Here is a 24,086-nt window from a genome sequence, read left to right as displayed (position 1 = left end):
GGATTTTTTTTTTTAAAAAAAAAATGGAGGTAGAAAATGTGATTATGGGGGGCTGGAGAGATGGCTCAGCAGTTAAGAGCATTGTCTGCTCTTCCAAAGGTCCTGAGTTCAATTTCCGGCAACCACATGGTGGCTCACAACTATCTGTAATGGGGTCTGATGCCCTCTTCTGGCCTGCAGGCATACATACAGAAATAGCATTGTATACATAATAAATAAATAAATAAATAAATAAATAAATAAATAAATAAAAGAATGGTGTGAGCCATTCCTTTCTCTCTCTCTAAAAAAAAAAGAGAAAGAAAATGTGGTTATGGTAGAAGCTGACTGGAAGCGTGAGCATGAAAAGTTTGTAATAAGTTAAAATTGGGACAATGGTCGTATTTAGGTACGGTGGTCACTTTGTCATTTAAAGGACGATTGAACCTACTTTTGTGACTTTACTTCTGGAACAAGAGAAGCAATCAACTCAAGACATAGGTAAAAAAATGATGAATATTGCAAATAATTTCTTTTAGCGACTTAATGTGTTTTGAACCTACCTTTGTACCGATGCTCATTCTGTATTAATGTTACGGTTTGTGTTTTTGAGTGCCTATAACCTGCGCACAGTGATGACAGAGAATTCTATATCCATTGGCCATCCTATTTTATCATGGAATAGTTATTTTCCCCTTATGGAAATATTAGTTGATGTTTGTAAATAAAAAAAGTTACCAGCTTTAAAAGAGATATATTTCAGTTTTGGTGCAGGTACTGTTTACCAGAGTGGGTCATTTTTTAAAAAGATGGCATCAAAAATATTGTCTGAGGGGAGACAGTATCTTAAGTGACAGGTGGAGGAAAAAGAGTAAACAGTGGAATGGGTTAGCATGAGAGCAGGAGGAAGAGGCCGGAGGGGAGGACAGGAAGATGAAAGAGAAGGATTTGATATATGTGTGGAAATGCCATAGTGAAACACATCGCACTGTATGCTAGCTTGAGAGAGGATAAGGAAGTATACTGGGAAGGGAGCTGTCAGAGAGAATGAGCACCTTCTGCAGTGAGGAATCCAGTGGATTAGAGCATTCCTGGGAATAACTTTCTCCAGACCAAAACCCTTTAATCATCTAGAAACAATTGTTGACCTAAAAGATGGTAGACAGGCAGCAACCAAAGGAATTTTGTACATTTCTGAACATATTCGCTTACTGTTTTTTCACATTTAATTTTTTTTCCTAACATGTATTACCCACTCTCAAAATTAAGGAGATGATAATGAGTGTTTATCAATGTAGGTTCACAATTAGCTAATATATTGATTTATAATAATATTTAGTAATATGTATTGCTATGTTAAAAAGCAATATGAACTAAATAGCCTTCTTGTAGCAAGTACTAAAATCAAGGAAACTGTCCTGACAAACTAAGAAGGTGGTGATAAGCCCTGAAGGAAGCCAGCCAACTGCCTGCCTACTCAGCCACACAGAATTCCACAGATGAAGGCCAAGGGAAACAATTGAAGAAAATGTTCAGAATACAAAATAAAAAAATGCAAAAAAATCATAGAAGTCCAGGATTTGAGCAATTAAAGCCAGAATCAACATGAAGACATGATATGGGGGCATAATTTAGATATAAAATTCAAATGTAAGAAACCAGGAATCGGGATTCCCAAGGTTACTGATAATTGGAACATGTGCTATTACAGTCAAAAAAGAAAAAAACTTTGGGTATTCCAGATGTGAAAGAGAGCAGAAGGCATAATGTAGGGAACGGAGCAGGAAGGACAATCATAGAGGAAGATGAATGAGACCAAAGCAAGTTGGGAAATCTCATAACATGTTCAGTCCTAAATGGAATGTCTTCATCAATACACACCCCTTCTCCAACAACTAATGGACAGAAGTGTTTCCAGACACAGTCTTCTGGACTGGACATGGCTCTTGAAGTCATGACATCACAGTAGTTGAGGTTACCTGTACAAGATCAAGCCAATCAGAAGCTTAGCATAGATTTGGGAATAGCCCCACGCCTGCTTGAGAAGCTGATGGCAGTCGATGAGGGTGAGGGAATGATAGTTTGCTTTGCAGCTGTGGTGTAGTAGGTTACACAGGCTTCAGTGAACTACTGCTGGCACCCAGGCACATACAGGCAGCACTAACTGGACACAGTGGTTGGCATTTTAAACACACACACACACACACACACACACACACACACCACACTTACACATACACAGAGAGAGAGAGAGAGAGAGAGAGAGAGAGAGAGAGAGAGAGAGAGAGAGAGAGAAAGAGAGAGAGATGAAGTTAAAAGAGTTAGGAGTAAGGTGTGTGGGGAGAATATGGAAGGAGTCAGGGTCTAAGAAGAATAGGTGTGGGTATAATCATAATGCTTTGTTTACTTGTACTAGATTGGTGTAGGAGGTCCTTCTTCTCTTTGTGTGTTGCTTTCGTTGGTTGAATAAAGAGACTGCCTTGGCCTTTTGATAGGGCAGCCCTTACATGGGCGGAGTAGACAGAACAGAATGCTGGGAAGGAAGGCGGTGTGGCAGATGCCATGAATCTCCAGCTTGAGATGGATGTAGGTTAGGATCCTTGCTAGTAAACCACAGTAATGTGGTAATACATAGATTTAATAGAAATGGGTTGATTAAGATGTCAGAGTTAGCCAAGAAGAGGCTATAGATAATGGGGCAGGCAGTGTTTTAAATGAATAGATTTTCTTAAGTAATTATTTCGGGTGTAAGCTAGCCCGGCGGTGGGCCCATTCCTCCCAAGAACGGAGTGGCACTCCAACATGGTAGCGAACTCCACGTAAAACCTGAGAGGGCTTGAAAAGGAATTCTAGACACGAGTACAAAAGAGTTTAATACAGCTTTTACTGGCGGGGTGTTGCAGAGAGAATTTCCTCACTCAGCAGTCACAGGAAAAAAAATGGCAGCTTTAAAACACCGGCTTTCTGGGCTGTGCTGCCATTGCGAACTCTGACTCTTGGGAGACAGAGCATTTGGACTAAAGTGCTATGATTTGTTTGAAGGCAACTAAACTTGCTGTGTGCCTAAAAGGGGGATAATGCGTGCCACAGCTCAGAAACACAAGAGGCTACGCCATGTTGGACTGGGCGGGGCAAGCAAGCAGTACCTGTATTTGACCTGGGATTGTCGCAGATTGGATTCTTAAGGGCTTAGCATTTCAAAAGCTTTTCAAGACAGTAGAGAATTAAAGACAATGCAATAGGACAGATTCAGACATAAAAGACCTCTAAATGGGTCATAGTGTTAGATAGACATACATAGGCTTGGGAGAGAGAAGAAAAAGAGTATTAAAAAGTCAAAAAGTAAAGTTAATGCTAAAAAAAGGATAAAGTCTTTAAAGAGACGGAGTGCAGATAGTCATAGGTTAAAAGAAGTAAAGAGAAATAAGCCATGTAAAAATGGAAAATTCACAGAGAGTCTGGATTATATGTATTATTGTGTTTTCTTTAAATTTTTTTGACTGTGAAGAAGCTAAGTACAGAGAGACATCTCATTATATGGGCTGCCAAGATAAACCAGAATGGATGTTATAAGGGTATTATGACTTCAGAATTTGGGTCTAACGATATGATGCCTTGGAAAAGAGGTTCTTCTTTTGTTTTCAGAGAAGATGAGAACCTGTGGATTGCTTCCAGGCCAATAATATGGTTTCATGGACCCCGCCATCCTGAAAGGTTGCCATAAACACCCTCAAAAAATTACTTTACTCAACTGCCAACAGAGATGAACCTGACACACAGGTTATACCATGAAAGACCTGAATAACAGCGTCCCCATACAGCATGAAACAGTTTGGAGAGAAAAAAACTATGCCCATATTTCCAAATATTGTTTATAAATGGTTTTTTACATTTAAAGGGGGATATGATATAGAGAAGAAAAAATTGCATTGCTATAAATTTTGCTTTGTTGATATAAATTTAAGGTCAGTTTTGTTATATGTATATGTATTTCTGATCTTGATTAAGGTATTTTGATTGTGTAGTTCATTTAAAAATGTAATGTTTAATTAGGAAATACAGGTTGCTAATGGATAATCATCGATAATAGTCAAGCTTGTAGTCATGTTAGTTAGATTTTATATATATATAAAGATATATTTCAGTTAGATAGGCATTCTTCATATTTTTCAAAGTCTACAAAAAATGACATTTAAAATGTTTTAATAACTGAGGACTTTTCATGACAATGAGACACATCTGTTCCTGGCAGCACCAAGCTACTTCAGAGGAAGATGGGCACTGAAGAGGCTCCTTATGGAGTTGGTTAGCCATTTGGGCAAGAAACTGCTTTTGCCTGGACTGTTATATAAACTGGACATGAAGAACTTGCAGAGAGAGACTGCTGAACTTGCTTAAAGGTGATATGATCCTTTGGGGTTCCTGTTTCATGAAAGAGTCTGTGAGACATTCTGCAGGACACAAAAGAAAGTGACTGAACTGTCTTTGAAATTTCCTGCTTCATGGGAATGTCTGCTGGATACTATGGGCCTGTAGGCTGAAGATGGATGCCCCAATGGTACAGAAGAACTTCATGTAACTGTACAGATGTCTCTGTCATTTCTAGAGTTTGGAAGTTGCTTATTTCTTGTTTACTTAGGTAATATTATATCCTTCTGCAGTCTTTGATGGAGTTGAAGAATAGTTACAGTTTTCCTTTGTTATGATAAAAGATAAAATAGATATAAATATTGTAACTGTAATTCTTGCTTGATAACTTTTGTTATATGTAATTTGACTTTATTAAAGTTAAAGCCTTCCTTTTTGTTTAAACAGGAAAAAAGGGAAATGGTGTAGGAGGGTCTTCTTCTTTCTACGTGTTGCTTTCATTGAATAAAGAAACTGCTTTGGCCTTTTGATAGGGCAGCCCTTAGGTGGGTGGAGTAGACAGAACAGAATTCTGGGAGGAGGAAGGCAGGCAGAGAGCCGCCCGCCATGAAGCTGCCAGGACAGACATGCTGAATCTTTCCCGGAAAGCCACGGCCTCGTGGTGACATACAGATTATTAGAAATGGGTTGAATCAAGATGTGAAAGTGAGTCAATAAGAGGTTAGAAATAATGGATCAGGCAGCAAATTAATTAATACAATTTCCATGTGGTTATTTCGGGTATCAGCTAGCCTGGGAGCCAGGACATGGCCCACCACTGCTCGCTTTACTACACAAGATTCTCAAAGAAATAAATAATTCCATAAAATAATTCATTATTTTATATGCTAACTTAAAAAATTAAAAATAGTTTTACCAACTTTGGGTGTATCTACTTTAAATTGCTGACTTAGCAATTCACGTTTATGAAGAAAATGACACTTAAAAACAAAAAGAAAACAAAGTCCTATGTGATAGAAAAGTTCAATAATTTTTTGTGGATGAATAATCCAGTTTAATCATCAAGTTACATACAAGTTTCCATAAGACTCACCAACACATCTATAATGAACGATACCATCCGCTGGCTTTTAAATGACCATATGATTAAATCCATTATCATTAGAACCTTTTAAAACAACAACAAAAATTTTATATGGGCATAGCCAGAGATGACTCTGCCAAATGGAGATAGTCTGTCAGGTTTTATTCTACCTTAATTAGCAGTAGTCTACTCTACCACTTAATAAGTGGCCCAAACTGCCTGAAACCTCAAGAGCCAATTATGTAAATCATGAGATCAACAATAGTTAGTGTGTCCTTAAAACTACTTCTGTGTTGGACAAAAGTTGCTGCAAATGATTCTGTTGTCCTGGCATTTAGTTAGCGCTTGCGGTTGGGGTAGGGGAGTTCTGATTGCTCGGCTGGGGAGTTCTGGAGCTGCCGCTACTCACTGCACTGTGGTCTGGTCTTGTCGCCCTTCTGTCTTCCGCACCAGCAAGTTTACGTCAGTGTGCGTCACTCACATTTTCTCTGAACCAGAGGTTTGGGCAAAGTGTCTGTGTTGGGAAGAAAGAGTGTCAATTTCATCTTCAGGAAATCCTCTTTGAGCTGAAAAACAATCTTTTAGTCCCTCAAACATTAAGTGGTATTCTTGGAGGATTTAGAGGATTTTACAGATTTTTCAGCACACCGCTTTTAAATGACAAGTCACCTTCAATAACTTTGCCACTCAAACGTAAGAGTGCTCGCTGCATATGCTGTTGGTGCTTCCTCTACCCCACAGCCAAGCTTAACTATGAATGGCATCCATGGAACAAATAACACAATGTCAACTTTTTATGAAAATGGAAGTATCACAAACTGTAAGTCACAATTATTTCAGAATTTGGGATTTTTATAAAATTCATATATCTGAAATTAACATATATTTTGAAAAACCAAATGTGTTGATGAAAAAATAATTAGTACTGATTAAGGAAAGCCAAACTTCCTAAAAGGACACATGAAATGTGACCTCAAAAACTGAAAGTTTTCTTTTATGGTTTATCAGATTTACCAACACTTCTCTTGCTGATGGTCCTATAACGTGACATGCCCATTCCAAAATACAACTCTGAAATAAAATGTAATTGTTAGTTGAATTTCCAATTTAGCTAGGTAATTATATAGTATAAAATTAATAGTATTACTGAGAAGGTATTTGTTTAATAAGCCAATATTATGTATGTATTCTATCCCTTACCAGAAATTTAACTGCCCAAGGTTGACCATATAATTATTCCATTGAGAATGTAGATACATAAGTGTTATAACTGACCACATTTTTTTCACTTTACAATGGATGTAGCTTGTTGTATATAAATTATCCCTTAATTAAATGTAAGACTTCCCAATAGGCAGAAAAAAAAAAAAACACCACACCAATGACAAAGCACAGACCACCTCTCACTTCCTCTGGACTTGGCAGGTCTTCTCTTAATTGACACAAATCTTTTATTTGTACTTCCATTTTGGGCACCTTGTCTTGATTGACTAGCTCATTATACCTGGGTTATAAAATAAACTGTAGTTTTTATCATAGCAAGCTAGTTCTTTTTGATAGTTATAGATTTTTCATTTGTCTCATCAGTTTTGTGGGTTTGGAATTAGATACACTGAAATTTGGATCTAGGCTCTGCCACCTAGTGGCTTAAGACCTTAAGAAAGTCATTTATCTTCTTGAAGCCTCAAATCACTCACCTTGTAATAGTAATATTGGCATCTAGGACTTCTGTCTTTACATAACAATTAAATTGAACAATATGGTGTATGTAAAGTTCTTAACTCTTAGGAATGTTCCCATAAAAAGTTATCATTGTGACCAACATCATTAACAATGTTATTGTTTTGCTAATAGACAACTTGGCTCATCAAATGTTTGGGTTTTGTTGTTGTTGTTGTTGTTGTTGTTGTTGTTGTTACTGAGAAATAGTTACTGGTTTGAACAAATGTCATAGTGTTGAGAAGTAGGAAACATGAAATATTGGATTCTTGGTGTTTGGATTGTTATAGGTATTGAATAGATCCAAGGAATAAATGATGAGAGAAAATCACAAGATCCTTACATTAAATTTTATTTTATAGTTATCCTAGTCTCAGATTACCCTATTCTAAACCAATATTGTATGGCATCATGACATAAAGAAACAGTGTAGTTAAAATAAGTTGCCAATTAGCTCCCAAATAAAGACATGAAGACTTATTATTAATTGTGAAAGTTCAACCTTAGGCCTGTCCCACTAGCTCCTTAAACTTAATTTAACCTGTTTCAACTCATCTATGTTTTCTCTTAGTGTTTTTTTTTTTACCTTTCTTTCATTTTGTATGTCCTACATTTCTGTTTCCTCTGGATTTGTCTGCCCTCTGACATCTCTTTTTCTTTCTTCCTTCTTCTCTTTCCCTCAACCTAAGTTTCTCCTCCTACTTACTCTCTCTGTCTGAAAGTTCTGCTGATACCTCCTCACTTGCTATTTGTCAGTTAGCTTTCTATTAGACCAATCAGGTGCCTTAGACAGGTAAGGTAAAACAACAACAATTCTTTACATAATTAAGTAATTACAACATATCTTTAAATAGTTAAACAATTATTCTGCAAAAGACAAACATAGAGAGGAGTGAAATAGCGGGTATTTAATGAGAGAACTGGCAGATCCTTCGTGTCTGCCATTTCAGTGTTTTAAATGGCACATTATGCTACCTCAGTTTTAAGTCCTCTTTGAACAAATGGTGCTATAATATTTAATTTCAGCAATATAGTTTCAACAATATAATAGATAAATATTTATAATGCAGAGAGGGAACTTCGTACTTTTGTCTTTTAGAAAATAACATTTAAATCAGATGTAGTGGCATATACTTGTCTCATTTAGTCATAAGGCTCAAACTGGAGGATCCTATGAGCCCAGAAGATCAAGATCAAAGCCAGCATAAGCAACGGAGGGAAGATCTGCCTCAAAAGAAAAAAAATATCGGACAAAGCAATACCAGAAAAACAAAATCATAACTCAAAGCTTAGCATTCATGAGGCAACAAAAACTCCTAGATTCCATACAGATACCTAAAATCTCTCTCTTCCTGTCTCCCTCCCTTCCTTCCTCTCTCTCTCTCCCCCCCTCTGTCTCTCTCTCTCTCACACACACACACACACACACGTGTGTGTGTGTGTGTGTGTGTGTGTGTGTGTGTGTGTGTGTGTCATAAAAATAGTTGTAAAAAACTGTCCAGGCCAATCAAAGAAGGCTGATGAGGAGGGGGAAGAAGAAAAGAAAACATGGATATAGTCTGCTCAAAGTACACTATTTATTGTATTAATACAAAAATAACTCTATGAAGCCTAGTACAATGAATATACACCAATAAAACAAAGAATTTTAAGTAAAAAAAAAAAACAGCCAGAAAGTTTGTATAGTGTTCACATCCCCTTGAACCCCCAGTTGGGTCGGGGGATAGATGAAGGGGGAGAATACTGAGAGAGATGATTAGAAGTGTTGTGGGGGGACATTTTGGGGTCAGATAGAAACCTGGTGCAAGGAAAACTTCCAAAAATCTACAAGGATGACCCCAGTTAAGACCCTAGCAACATTGGATACATAGTCACAACTGACTCCTGTGACCAGGCAAGACTTTCAGTGGAGAAACTGAGATACCAGCCAGTCACACAGCCTTTACTTGCAATCTGTCCTGCCTATGGAATGTGCTGCGTTGCTGGAGATTGTTGGGGTGGCCACCCAATGACTACTCCAGCCTGAGACCCATGCAGGAGAGGAAGCTCATTGAACACTGCCTGGAGAGTACAACCCAGAGTCTAGATGACCCAGAAACATGTGATAGAACCAAACATGACTGGAGAAAAAAAAGTCAACATAATGATACCTAGTGATATTCTGCTATACTCATAGATTGATGCATAGCACAATAGTCATCAAAGAGCTCTCATCCCGTAACTGATGGAAACAGATGCAGAGACCCACAGCCAGACATTACGCTGAGCTCGGGGAATCCTTCTGAAGAGAGAGGAAGCATCATAGTAGCCAGAGGGGTCAAGGACATCATAAGAAAACCCACAGAAACAACTAACCTGGGCTCATGGGAACTCACAGAGTCTGAATTGACAATCAGGGAGCCTACATGGAACTGACAAAGGCTCTCTGCATGTTATGATAGTTGTGTAGCGTGGTCCTCTTGTAGGACTCCTAACAGGGGCAATAGGAGCTATATCTTACTCTTTCACTAGCTTTTGGGACCCTATTCCTCATACTCAGCTGCCTTTCCCAAACTTAATACAAGGGACGGTGCTTAGTCTTAGTGCAACTTGATATGCCATGCTTTGTTGATACCCATGGGAGGCCTGTCCTTTTCTGACAGAGACAGAGGAGGAGAGGACTGGGAATGAGAACAGAGGGGAGGTGGGGAAGGGAATGGGAGGAGAGAAGGGAGGGGAATCTGTGGTCCAGATTTAAAATAAATATATAAATTTAATTAAAATAGGTTTTTATCATTTTACTCAATTGTATAGTGATTCATAATCAACAATTTACAGTAATTTTTATATAGAATTTGCTATAAAAACCAAATATTGGGCTACAAATTGTGATGGAAAGGATATGAAGATACTAATAAATTTAAAACTGTTTGGGGCTTTAGAAGAAAAGAATGTGTAGTGAAAACAATTTATTCCTTTTTACAGGCGTTATAATTTTCTCCTCAGATATTCTCTCACCTTATTAATCTGAAGCTCACTCAAGATTAAAATAAGAAAAGCTAATGGGGAAAATATGAATGCTACTTTTCATTTGCATGATTTTGCTGTTCCCTGCTCATGGCAGACACAAAATTCTTAGTTCATTTATATTGGTCCAGAAAATACCTCAATTCTCCTTCCTTTTCAGATTCAAATACCTATTTTGCCATGCCATTGCCCACTGGGGAAAAAATAAGGAAAAACACTTGCAACCTACCACAGCAACAACGAAAGAGTAGCTTCATTTTCACCTGATTTAGAAGCAAACCTTCAGCACTGAGCCTGCAGACTTCCTTCGGCCTCGTACTTTGATATAAATTATGAGCTAAAAACAGAATTCCCCTCTTGTAAACTGACGAAAAAAGTTTTAAAGTATGCTACATGAAAACAGGTATGAAATTCATATGTCAGCACCTATAATTAAGGACTCATTGGAGCGTAGCCATACTAGAATTAGCCATACCTGCTTGGTGCCACAACAACAGAGCTGAGCCATGTGACACAGTCACTGCTGCTTATATGACAGCTAATCACCTAAACACAGCTGCTACTCCACAGCATCCCCTTTGTCACGAGTAACACTTCATCATATTTTTTTTTATTATTTTAGGTCATGATAAACAGAAAGAGAACAAAGTAGACTCTACGTATTGTAGTGTTATGGCGCAACAAAATGTGGGCTAATTCACTGTCAGCTCAGAAAGCAAAATAACTTTTTAAATCAGTGGTACCAAAGTGAAGTTAAAAGAATCAAATGTGGACAATCCCAAACTAAGCTCTCACCACATCTCTGAAAAACAACAAGCAGGACAAGTGTGAATTTTAAGTGGACTATCTCTTCTCGCCAGAGTCTTCATAAAATAAAAGGCAGAAATAAGGACACAGCTAAATTTATCAGTTCACTCTGCAGTCACTGAGGTAATCTATTTCCTGGTGTGGACTTGTAAATCATTATAATGGTGGCAGCTGAAAAATACAAACAGAGAGGGAAGTTAAGATTATCAACTTTTAAAAGTATTTCTTTGATTTTTGAAATTATAATTACATCATTTCCCACTTGTCTTTCCTCCCTCCAAATCATAGCATATACATCACCTTTTCTCTTTCAAATTCATTGCCTCTTTTTTCATCAATTGTTGTTTATAGACACACACAGATATATATATATATATATATATATATATATCTGTGTGTGTGTATGTATGTATGTATATATATGTGTACACACAAAGTATTCATATATATATTCCTAAATACAACCTTCTCAGTCTATATGATGTAAATTTCATATCTATTTTCAGGGCTGACCATTTAGTATTTGAATATCAATTTTAAGACCCAAAGGATCGGGGGGGTTGCTGTGAGATTTTTGTCCCCTAGAAATGGTTGACACTATATCTGTAGTCTCACCAGCATGGCTGCCTAAGCAGGAGCTGAACAAGGACAGCAACAATAGATAAGGAAACAGGGAAAAGATCATGAAACCTCAACACTACATGAAGATCTATAGGTAATTTAGAAATCTTGAGAGTAAGAGAAAGAGTTTGCCCCAGGGAGGAGCTTACCAATTATTCTCAACTTCTCGGCAAGATCATTTTCTCAAAGAGTTGAAAAGATTGAAAGTGGTCTCAGTAGTCAGTTTAAGAATAAGGTGAAAGACCATACTGGTTTTCCTAGGCTCTCATGAAGTAAGATTTCACCCAGATATGTCAATTATTTACTGAGGGAGGTCAGTGGAGAGCTTGACATGACTGAACCATTGACCCTTACCAACAACTCTGCAAAACAAAAGTGAGGATATTTTCAAGTGAAGCTAAGGAAACACTAATTCAATATTGTCTGAAGAAGAATCAAATAAGATGTGAGGGAAGAACATATGTGAAATGCCAAAGGCTTTGTTACTTATAAGTTTACAAAGTTTGCAGAACCTTAGAATGCTTAATACTTGAATTATTCACCTTATTTGTAATCAGAAGTTACCTGGCAGAAAAATATATGAATGTATGTCGTTACTAAGTCAGTAATGTCATGAGCGAAAGTCCTAAGAGCTCAGCCATTGGATGAGTTGAGCTCAGATCAAGACTAAATCATCCCTGAATAATTATTCTCAACCACTGTTATCCAACACTAATAAAGCTTGATGCTAGGTTTGTGTCATTTTCCTGTGAACTCAGCAATGCTCCTTAATGAGCTCAAAGAAAGACTAATACTTAGTTTGAAATACATTTTAGTAATACTCCCACAAAAAATTATTTTTGAGTCATATAGTGGTAAATGCTGTATATGTCTTGTGTTATCGAAGTTAAGACAGTTATCCATCTAGCCTTCTTTCTTACACAAGTTGACAATGGCTTAAGAAATAGCTCTGAACTAAAATGCAACTTCAACGGGAATTCCCTGGCTATGATCAAAGTGTCTAGGGATTGGTATGTTTCATAATCCAGTTAGCCATACAACTGAAAAACTTTCTCACAACCTCCAAATTGGAAGTGAATAATCTGTCCGTTATCTCATCTTACAAGAATAGGTATCAAATAGACTAAAGCGATGTCTTCCGAGACACCAATGTGCTGAGCTCAGGCTTAACACATTGGGTTTAAACAATGTATAAAAGGGTATTTCCTAAACAAATTAGACGAAACCTAATTCAAGATCCACAATAAGTGACGAACATTAGCTGTCAACTTAGTAAAAGAGAACACTAAATCTGAACCCTGAAATGTGTTTTTAAGCACCGCTATAACAAATGACCAGTGTTATCGATCGTCTTTGAAGAGATTGTGTAAGGCCATCTAAATATATATGTCAAAGTTTAATATTAAAAGTTTATGAAAGATGAAAGAAGACTATGAAATGAAACAAGAGTTCATGAAGGGAAACATCATGATCCCTGTGGCATCAAAGCAGAAGGAAGGCTATTGGGAGGATGGAGGAGTGTAGTTAAAAGGAGAAGCAGGATACAGTAGAGGAGTGGGGGGAAAAGGCCAAGAAGGGTCCTCTTTGTTATTAAAAGATAGAGCTTTATTATGCTATTAAAATGACACAACGAGATCCATTATTTTACATGATAAAGCAGTGTATGGAAATTTTTGTTTCGTCCTGTTACATAGAAATATATAATATCCTCAGATTTACCCAACGCATATACTACCTGTGCTTTAATACTAAAAAACAACTTTTTACAGCAAGAAAAATATCGTCATGAAGATATTCTGAAACAAACTTAATTACATGTTCTAAAAACTGAAAATCAAAAATAAACAAAGTCTGAAAATGTGACCAGATATACTGTTCTTCCCCTCTAGGAATCTATATGTATGCTTATACTTAGTAATGGTTTTTATCTATTCTGCAACATTAACAGCAGTAGAAATTTGGAATGAAGTCAAATATACATAATAAGGGCATGGTTGAATGAAGGAAAGAAATCTATTCTGCATAAAGAAATGTTAAGTGATAACTATTTTTAGCATCATTGGTTATGCTTATATGCACTTTGTGATTTCACAACGCACATATATTGTATTGAAATATAATTAAATTAGTTCTGTAAAATTGATTGCATTTTCTGGGGACAGTAAAGAAGCAATAAAAAAATGGGTACAAAGTGGTACATCCATAAACAGAGCTCCAGAAACGTTGTTCAGAAATGTGAAACACTCCTTAAACAAAAATGAAGCGAACTCGCCTACTCAGTATACACCCCTCGAAAGTAGCAAGCTCCTCTCTTGTTCAGGAAGATTCTAATTGTGCAGTAATTCTTTGATGAGTGTGCTAAATGAACTTGACTTCTAACATCTTCATAATCTCATATCTTCTCATCCCTTCAGAATCTTCTTTTTTAAAAAATCGTTCCCTTGAATTTACATGCTGACTACAATAATTTATTTTCAGATCTCAGAAACCATCAAGAAAGAAACCAGTTACTGGGATCACATGGTGCTCGAAACAAGATTGAAAAGCATAAAGACCAAGATAACCTGTTATCATCAGAAGGGCTACAGCTGGTGGCAGAGGAGCCCCAAAGCCCAAGCAAAGATGGTGGAGAATACAGAGAATGAACGCAAACTGGATCATAGCCGTATCGTGGGCCACAAGGTCTAAACTTCAAAGTCAGAGTAACTTGTCATAGGACATTTGTGCTTCTGACGTCTTTCTTAGATTTGCCTCAATGTATCTTCTTTAAGGAGAGCACTTCTGAATGAATTGTGTAGCTACTGTTTTAGTATATATTAATATTACTCCCAGATTACCTGAAAACTGAAGGTTTGTGCTGACTGACTAGACACTGACTTCATTATGCCCAAGCCACTGTGTTACTTAGTCTCTTGCTGCCTAACACCATGGAGTCTATGAGCAGAGCCAGGAACTGAATCTTTAAGTGCCACTTTACATGTGGAGAGACAGCAATCTGAAAAGAGAGCAAAGTAGCACCTTAAAATAATCTTCTGTCTCATCCAGTCAATTGTATACAGAGAGAAAGAAGGAAACAATGGCAATCAATCACTCTGGAACGTAGTCCTGCTCTTCTGGTCACGTGATCCATATTTCTGAGTGTGGTGATGTCTGTGTTTCTCTCATGATTGCCTGTGCACTAATCCATCATTCAGTGGATGGGCGAGCTCACATACTTCCTGAAGGATTGGGTCTCTTGACTTTCTTCCAGTTTCAACCTTGTACTACTCCAAGGGAACCTGGTTGTTAACACAGGACAAGTAAACTATTAACAATGCGTATGGTAAGGAATAACATATAACATATGTGTAGGTGTATGTGCAGATCCCCTTTCACAAAAAAGAATGCAAATGTGTTTTATAAGGCACATTCTCAACCTTTTCCTGTCCATGTGGAAGGTAAGCATAGAGAAATTTACTGCAATAAGGGCAGCAATTTTAAATCAGTTCAGCAAAGGGAAGATCCCTTCCTAAAGATGAGCAGGACAAAAAAGAAATTCCACTATCATTTTTGTCTCTGACTATTGATTATACCCATGTCATCGAGACGACTAAATATCCAGAGTCTTAGCCTACATGTTTTCTGGAGAAGTGATATATACTTACATACAAACAGCTATGTGAAGTTTATTTACAAATATGTTTCCACTTGACTATGAGCTGATGTGGCTTGCATTGCTTTTCCTGACTACAAGACTAGATGTCTCCCAAAGGTCATTTTAGAATTCTTCTGTTGGCTGACAGGCTGAAAGCCAAGGGTTTGAATGTCAAACTCAGTCTGAGTTTGTCTGTTGTCTAATGTCAAGTAATGTCTACTATTTCTGAAGAAATGTTTTCCCCAGCACAAAAACTCTATTTGAAGCAAAGCCACAGATTTTACACAGGTTTGATTGAACCAGGAATCAAGGTCTTTCATTCTCTATTTCTACATTCCATGAGGGACAAAATCATCAGAAAAGGCAAAATAAGAGGCTGGAGAGATGGTGGCATTTAAGAGTGCTTGCTGCCCTTCCTAGAGGACTCAAATTTGACTCCCAGAACTCATGTAGGGTGGCTCATAACCATGGAAACTACATCTCCAGGGGATCTGATGCCTTCTTCTTGGAATCCACAAACATCTGCACACACTTGGAAGACAACACACGGCATACATACACATACACACATACACACACACACACACACACACACACCACAAACATTTTTAATCAATTAAATTAAAAACAATTTTAGAGGATTGGAAGGGGAAAAGAGAGAGAAATTATGAAAATATATATCTTACTATTAAATGCATATATAATTTTAAAAAATCATAAAAACAATCATGAAGGGGCAAATGATTTTTTGATCTGACAATTCAAGACTAACAGTGAATTTCACCTTCTTAATACTATGTAGCAGTGTCAAATGGAAGGGTACTTAGAAATCAGTCACAAGTTTTAAGAGCAGGGATAGTCCATGTACGGGGAGAGTTGAACAGCAGGAACACTCCCCACAAGCGTTAAGTTGGACTAAATAAAATAAATAATGAAATGGTGAAAATAGGCTATTTTCATGATAATCCCATGCTTTTATATCAAGCAATATCAACGTTGAAATGTTCTTCCCCATTGGGTTAGACCCCTCTGTCTATGCCACCTTCTCTCTTGAAATTACTCTTTAACTGTTTGTACAGCCCTTCCTTCTCTCCTGAACAAGGGCATATATACTCAGAACTTTCCTACTAAAGTTCTCTCTTTACAGTGATATGAAGACTCGTGCTGATATTTGATAAGGCAACAGTGATATGGAACTTTATTAAAAAGCAATATGTCTATAGAAACACAAAGTGCCTATTTAACTGGAGTCTGATGCCTACTTCAATTCAAGCCTTAGCTTTGTCAACTTTTCTTTTCAGACTTCAAACGAAGAACAGCCTTTTCAACTGGTAAATATTATTTTTCTTGGTTTAGATGGCACATTCATAGGCGACTCATCTGGAAGGAGTATCTTTCTGGGCACATTGAACACTGCTGAAAGCCTTGTTCATCACTCAATATAACCCAATCTGAATATTAGTTTAAGTTTATGAAGAATATATGATGGTATGTCAGAAATGTACATATGAATTCACTCAGAAGAATGAAATACATTTTAGAGCAATTTGAATAAAGTTGTGTTAAGCAGGTTTCCAGGGAAGAAAAGTGATTTTCTATCATAAAGAAGAAGGAAGGAAAAAATATACAAAATATGTTATTTTTGTGTCCAAAACTGATTGACTTGCATTTCACTTGGCTTTAAGAAGTAAAAATAAAAATAAGTTCAAAACACATGTCAATATGTGACGACCTTCATCCCAAATAAGGAGCAGTCTACTTAAGTAGTTGAAAACTTACTGTGGACAAAGACACAGGTAATCTTTATGGGTTGATCCAGGGAGACTCCACACAGTAATATTATTTGGCAGAAGAATTTAATCTTCATCCTAGCTATTCTTCTTGTGACTTTATTTCAGGTAATTTTCCTGTCTTTATCACTTGCAGAGCAGTACCAAAGTTTGTGTTCTTGCTTTCTGGGCTACTCTCAATACTTAGCTTTCAGACAAATGTACAAGTCGCCAAGAAATTAAAAAGGTAGACCAAGGCTCAAACTGAGACCAACAGTTACTGTTTGTTCTCACATGGAAAATGCAGGAAACTAATGCGAGAACTCAAACTCCAGACTGTGTGACGTCAAAGCTGGAGGAACCTTAGTAAACATCTAGCTAAAGTACACTGCTTTACACTCGCTTACAGATATAAAGCTCAGATTTAATGCACATGAATTGATTTGGCCATGGTGATACAGTGGTAACACAGGACTGGATGCTGATCATTAAAATAAAAGTACATCTTGATTAACTGTTATTTTTCCATAACACTGTCCATTTTCTACATTTAAAAAGTACTAGTTTGGGAGATGAGAATATAGGTCATGATATAAAAAGCTTGTTTTGGCATGAGTGATGGCCTGAACATAAGTACCAGTTACCTTCACACACACACACACACACACACACACACACACACACACACACCCCAGTCCAGTGAAAATGTCTGTGCTTACAACTCATGGGTCAATATGGTCTTCCCCCTTTAGTAATATCTAGTTGAATACTTGCTATTAAATGAAAATGGTGTTTAGTTTAGGTTTTAAGCACACAGCATGAGTTCCCTGAATCTGTCAATCTCCAGCTCCCTCAATTCTGGGGTTACAATCGTGTGTTACCATGTCTACATGTTATGTGGATAGTGTAGGTTTGAACTCAAGTCTCCAGCTAGTGCACTCACCCACTGACCCTTCTCTCCAGCTCCAAATGCATCCAAATGTCTGACAGACATGGGATATTTTGCAGAGACTTTGTGTATCAGTAAGTTCTAGCTCATGTGATTATTTAGAGCTAGATTTTCCAAGAGAATAATTCATTCAACATTATTTAAATAAATAGATTTTCTTTCTTATAATAAAACTTTGCAAAAATGACAAAATAATTAAAGTAAGAATCAATTATTCCTATTTTTTAAAATATATTTTAAACTCAGTGAACAGGAGTTCTTAAAACAAATCTGCTTCATGTAGAAAAATCTGCTCAGAGGTTACTGTTTGCTGCCAAATAACGAAACATTCACACCATAACATGCCTCTTTCTAGAGAAATGTTGCTCCTAAACAAAACACACCCAAGATAAACTTCACACATGAAAGCCAGCTCAGGGATGGAGCTGGCCCCATTCCCAGCCCAGTAAGAGTCCGGGTTGGCCTAAGTCAATTACAGTGTTATCATTTCTAGCACTAGTGATTCATTTAACCATAGACACAGGAAATAAGACTCACTAAGAACTCCACAGGGAGTCTTCTGGGAAAGGCTTCTTAACTCTTTGAAGATACATACAGGCTGAAGTAGTTTCTTCTTCCTCTGAATCTTGTTTCGTCTGTCTGCATGTCTTGCCTGTGAGTAACAGCAGTGCAAAATGCCAACCCAGATGAGTGAGAAGATCTGAATTCCTAATAATGCCTTTGAATCTCTAAACCAACTAGTTCTGCAACTGCTGTCTCTGTCCTATCTTACTATGCACGTGAGATAAGAAATATCTTTATTAATTGAACCAACTGCAACTGGAAGCATCCAAAATGTTGAAGATCAGAATTGTCTCTAAAATGCACATATCTCTGGTCTAGATCTCTGGGATATAACAAGTCCTAATAATAGGTACTAATCTTAGGAGCGAACACTTCTTGAAACCACCACTGAAGGTTAAAAGAAAAAAATGGTAACAGGAAGGTCATGGTGAGTTTTGCTCACAAGGCACCGGCCAAACAAGTCCTGGGTGAAATGCCCTAAATGAGCCACATATTAGACTGAGTATACAGCAGAGAGTTGGGCTGGACAAGGTCAGAGAACGTAGGAAGATGGTGGGAAAGTTTTTTGCCTGGTCTTTGCATTGTTACCGATCCATAACTATACTGTATCTAAAGCCTCCCACCAAAGATTAGGTTCTAATCTAAGTGAGGTACCAGAAAAGATGCTTGTCACTCTCTGACATTGCACCTCCAAACCATTGTACCTCCTTAATGTGCCCCTCCATGCTTGCCTCCATTTTATTTGCTTGGCTAGAAAATGACCTCAGAAATGACCTTTAATGTCACTAATTGAACATTAGTGAACCCAGCACCATGATTCTGTGTTCTCTTTTCCCCTGCCAACCAGGAATATCCACAATAAATATTAAATTTGAGCATCACACAAATTTTTGTTTTATAAGTGGCGAGATTTGGAGGCTTGTTATAGTTGTTACTGTGACAAGGTCAACTCGGCAGACTTGTTGATCTTGAGTTGAGTGTCAACCCTGAATATTTCAGCTAATACAATTCAGGTTATAAATAAGGAAAGTGAGGGTCTGAGAATCGAGCATCTCACCCAGAACATGCCGGAAATGAACTGTGGAAACACTCTGTATCCTCAACCCCAACCTCCTGAGGCCCTTTCAATAACAAACAAACAAACAACAACAACAACAACAAAAAATTCCAATTTGGCTCAAAGTCTTGAAAACTGATACTGAATAAATGAAGGCTAAACATCATTGATTATTGTGATGTTACATATACATCCCTGAAAATAAGTGTTCTTGGTTTTCTGTTAAGCTTTATTTTAAGACATGTTTGCAAGATTTTCACGTGATTGATATCCACTAGTGTCTGGTGAAGACTAACAATCTATAGGTTGATCATTTCTAATTTCCCTTCTTCTCGGCATATAATTTGGCTTTCTAATGAATCTCTGGTGTATTTAACATTAAGTTCTCAAAAGTATCAAAACTACGCTATTCCTCCTTCATTTAAACACTTTTTTAAATTAAGAATTGACACATTTTATCATAGAGAGAAAAACAATTTGAAAATCAACCTCAAAATCCAGGTTTTTCACTGTGAAATTCAAGTTACAGGTTAGCAGGAGGGATGGATCGCAGTGATCTGTGTAGCACTCTATGATGGCAAGAGGCGTCAATACAAACACCTTTGTGTCAATATATTAGCTAAACATAGTAGCAAGGGACATATATGTAGACTATGTATATACATATATCCATCTCTGTCTACTGAGAGGGGCTAAATAGAATGGTAATCAGCAAGCATACAGCCAAACATTTGTTTATGATAAAATTCTCAAAGCAACACCATCAAAACAAAAACATTCAAGACTTCTAGAAAAGGTGTCAAACTCTAGAACCAGCCATGGAAAGATACAAGGTGACCCTGGAACATCTTGTAAAATGGTAAAGTAACGAATGCTCTTTTTAAAAAGAGAAAAAGAGCATCCTATAACAATAGGGTATGGCAAAAGGACACAGGAGTCAAGAAGCCAAATGAAAGTGTGGTCAAGGGCTAAATCAGAATAATTTGAGCAATCAGTCTATAATTATAAAGCAAAGTATAAATAAATATATATATATAGGCTTGTATCAAGGCAGATAGAAGCTAAAAAGAATAATAGTGTGAAAGAGATCAGTATCCTGCATAGAAGAATTTCAAATGATTTACAGACCCAACTTCGAGGGAGTGTTAGCTCTCCACACCTCTAGAGGAGCGACAGGTAGCAATATAACTCTCAAAATATTGTATGAAATACGGCTAATGTCACAATGAAGAAAGCTGGTAAGAACTCCAGGCAAGCAGTTGGGTTGACATTAGGGGTGACATTTATAGAACACATCCTTGCTGTGATGATACAAAAGTAGCGCTTCATGACTGTGTTGGTCCTTCATCAAACTGGGTCTAATCATGAGGGAAATATCCCATTAGGGAAAAATTCTAAATTGACCCCATGAATTCTCCTCAAAAGTTTCAAGTATATCAGTCAAAAGCAAGGACTGTCTGAGACACTGCTCCAATGAAAGACACAAAAGGAAGCACAGCCACTAAATATAACGTAGATTTATATATGGGATCCTGGGGCAGAAAAAGGACGAGTTAGAACCTGAAGAAATAACTATACCGAATATACTGCACCAACATAATAATAATGGTAGACACTGAATGATGGTTCTAAGTTGACTTCCTATGTTTTCTAAAATTTCCTACAATCTGAAGTATCTAAAATTAAGCCATTTTTATTTGTCATCATCAGTCTCATCATCAAATTATAAATGGAAACTTTTTATTGTCACCTTTATCTTTCAATTCTGCATGTATGCCTTTATCTTTCCAGGTGACTTCATATTGTATATAGTCTTCACTTAATAGTGACCTATTCCATGTATTATAAGTTTACCAGGTGTGTAAATATAAGCCATTCATTTTAGCAAGCTATTGTATTTCATTTTTAGTCAATTATGTATTGTACTCTTTCCCCCCACAACATATGATAAATCTATTAGTCCAGGAAATGAAGGAAGTGGAAAGAGAAAGCCAGGAAAGAATGATGATGACGTATTTGTGTATTATGAGAAGTGAGTGAGGCGGGTGTCTACTGTTGGGAACAGGGGAAACATGGTACACTAAGAAAGAAAATACCCAATATCAGTTCCATCCTCAGTAATGACTCTGGGTATATCCTGGAAGCCCCCTAATATCTCCACTGTCTAGGGTTCTTGTTTATAAAACGGAACAGGTATCTTACTCAGTAGAGTCCATTCCCAAATCTTACTGTTCTTTATTATATACACCTTATTGTTTTTAATAGAGCTATACATTTTCCCCCACTCTCCTTCCTTCCTGCCCTCTCCTCTTCTACCTTCCCCTTGCCCCCAAGCTCTCAATTTACTGAGGAGATCTTGGCTTTTTGTTCCTTACTGCTGTTTTTCTAATGACAGTTTCTTAGAAAAATGTATGTGAAGAATAAGACCAAGTATCTTTGACATAATAAAGTGAATCATTGGTGTTATTCTTATAATTAGTATTTAAGATTCACTTATTTTGTGTATAAATGAGTGTTTTTCCTGCATGCTTGTATGTATACCACATGCATGCCTCATACTTGTGGAGGTCACAAGAGGACAACACTTCCCTGTAGCTGGAGTTACTGATGGTTGTGAGCCACCAGGTTCCTCTGCAATAATATGTGCTCTTAATGAGGAGTATTGCAAAAACGATGAGTTCAACTGAACACAAGGAGTGTCAGTAACAGTTCAATGATCTTCCAAGAAAATGGGAAAGGCCTTCAATATGAAGAAGCTTGTAGCTTGGATTGGCCAGTGAAAGACAAAGAATACTGCAGACACTACTTCCCCACACAGTCACCAGGACTGTGTCCAGTTTATAAGACTGGGGGTCTTCTGCTGTCTTACATTCACAGTCCTATAAATTCGGGTCCTTAAATGTTATCTTTTCTCCTAGACTAGGCTGCTTCATTCTCTGCCTTAGCTAAGGGATGACATCTAACAACGAAAAATAAATATATAAAGTATCTATTGAGAAGATAATTAGCTTGTGTTCGTGATGAGATGTGCGCCCCTCTAAGCATCTAATGGAGAATGGGTCCCTGGGTGTTGCCTAAGAAAGTGAGCAGAGGATCCCTTGAGAGTTTATCTTCTCTGTGGAAGTCATTCCACACTGGGAAAATCAGCTCACAATCAAATTGCACAACCTGTTCTCAGGATTTCTTCATCTTGTTTGTTTGTTTTGTTTCCCCACAACAGGATCTTTCAGATGCTCCAGCAGGTTTAAAATTGCACACGCACACACGTTTGAAATTGATGGGGTCTGCTGGTGAAAGTTCCTGGCCTTCACGCTGAGGAACACCAAGGGCAGCATTGTGGGAGCTTTCGGTCTCTATGATGGAGACTTAGTATTTCCCGCGAGTTCTGCAGTATGTTGTCCCATGCCACCTAGCTCTCTTTCCTCGGGCGAAACTGTCAGCTGTGCCTCTGAAAGTTTTGCTTTTGAAATTGGGTTGACACAAGAAAATTAACCTAAACTAAAAGTCCTGAAGTGGCTGTGATAAAGAACAAGGGATGGAGGGCAGAAAAGGATGATGGGAAAAGCCAGTACTAAAAACTTCTAGTCCTGAACCCTCAAGCTTACAGAAAGTGAGTATAACATGCTGCCTGTGTCACACACACACACACACACACACACACACACACACACACACACACACTCCTATTGGTAAATGTCTCCTCCCGAACCTCCATAGAAATGAAGACAGATCTGGAGAGCCCCAGTACTGGTATAGATGGGGTCTCTTGCAGGCCTCAGCTCAGGGCTTGTGGTAAGACGGCCTGGAAAGTGTTGCAAGGAAAACCCTTGCGTGCACAAGGAAAAACCTTTTGTGGAATGTTAAAAATGCAGCATCATCCTCTTTGCTCTCTTTTCTTTAGCCCAAAGACAGAATTCGAGGGCACAGGGCTCTAAGAAGAGCTTGAAATCTGCCCTCTGGAGGAGGCATGGAGCCCCTCCCTCCAGGTTCTGATGGCCCCTGCTCCCACGGGCCAGCAGCGCCTCCACCCTTTACCTTGTCCATTCACTCCAGCCAGGAAGAGAAGGAAAACAAAACTCTAAAAATAACTGTCAGCATCTTAAAAAGAGAAAAGCTTCGCTGCCACCACCACCCCCCTCTTCTACTCCCGCCCTCCCTCCGCGCCACGGGGCACATGTCTGCTTCTTACAACACCGCGAGGCACATGGTCCCAGTTAGACACCGAACCCCATCGGGACAGAGAGAAAATCCACATCTGTGGGACGCTCCGCACAGAACCGCCACCTCCAGCAAGGAAGGCCGGGGGGACTGCAGCAGCGACATGAAGAAGGGCTAGAGCAAGGGGACGCGGCTCATGCGGTGAGAGGCAGCGCGCGCGCGCCGGCCAGGGCGCGGGGAGGCCGGGGACACCGGGGTGGGCCCTGCCACCCCCCGCAGCGCCCGCGGTCCGGCCCCCCACGCGCGCTCCCGAGACTTGAGACTTGCCGGCCTTGCTGCAACTTGCTGCAGTGTTTGAAAGAGTAGTAAGA

The 24,086-nt window shown here is 38.2% G+C and overlaps 1 long non-coding RNA gene across 1 annotated transcript in view; it reads right to left on the bottom strand.

Annotated features, from left to right (window-relative positions):
- Positions 1–24,086, bottom strand: part of LOC146890725 (uncharacterized) — a 32,014-nt gene that overhangs the window by 7,636 nt on the left and 292 nt on the right. The window lies entirely within an intron of this gene.

This window comes from Myodes glareolus, chromosome 18 (genome assembly GCF_982192425.1).
Source record: "Myodes glareolus chromosome 18, mMyoGla1.1, whole genome shotgun sequence".
Lineage (NCBI taxonomy): Eukaryota > Metazoa > Chordata > Mammalia > Rodentia > Cricetidae > Myodes > Myodes glareolus.
Note: the sequence above shows the minus strand (reverse complement) of the source record. Positions and strands in the feature narration are given on the sequence as shown.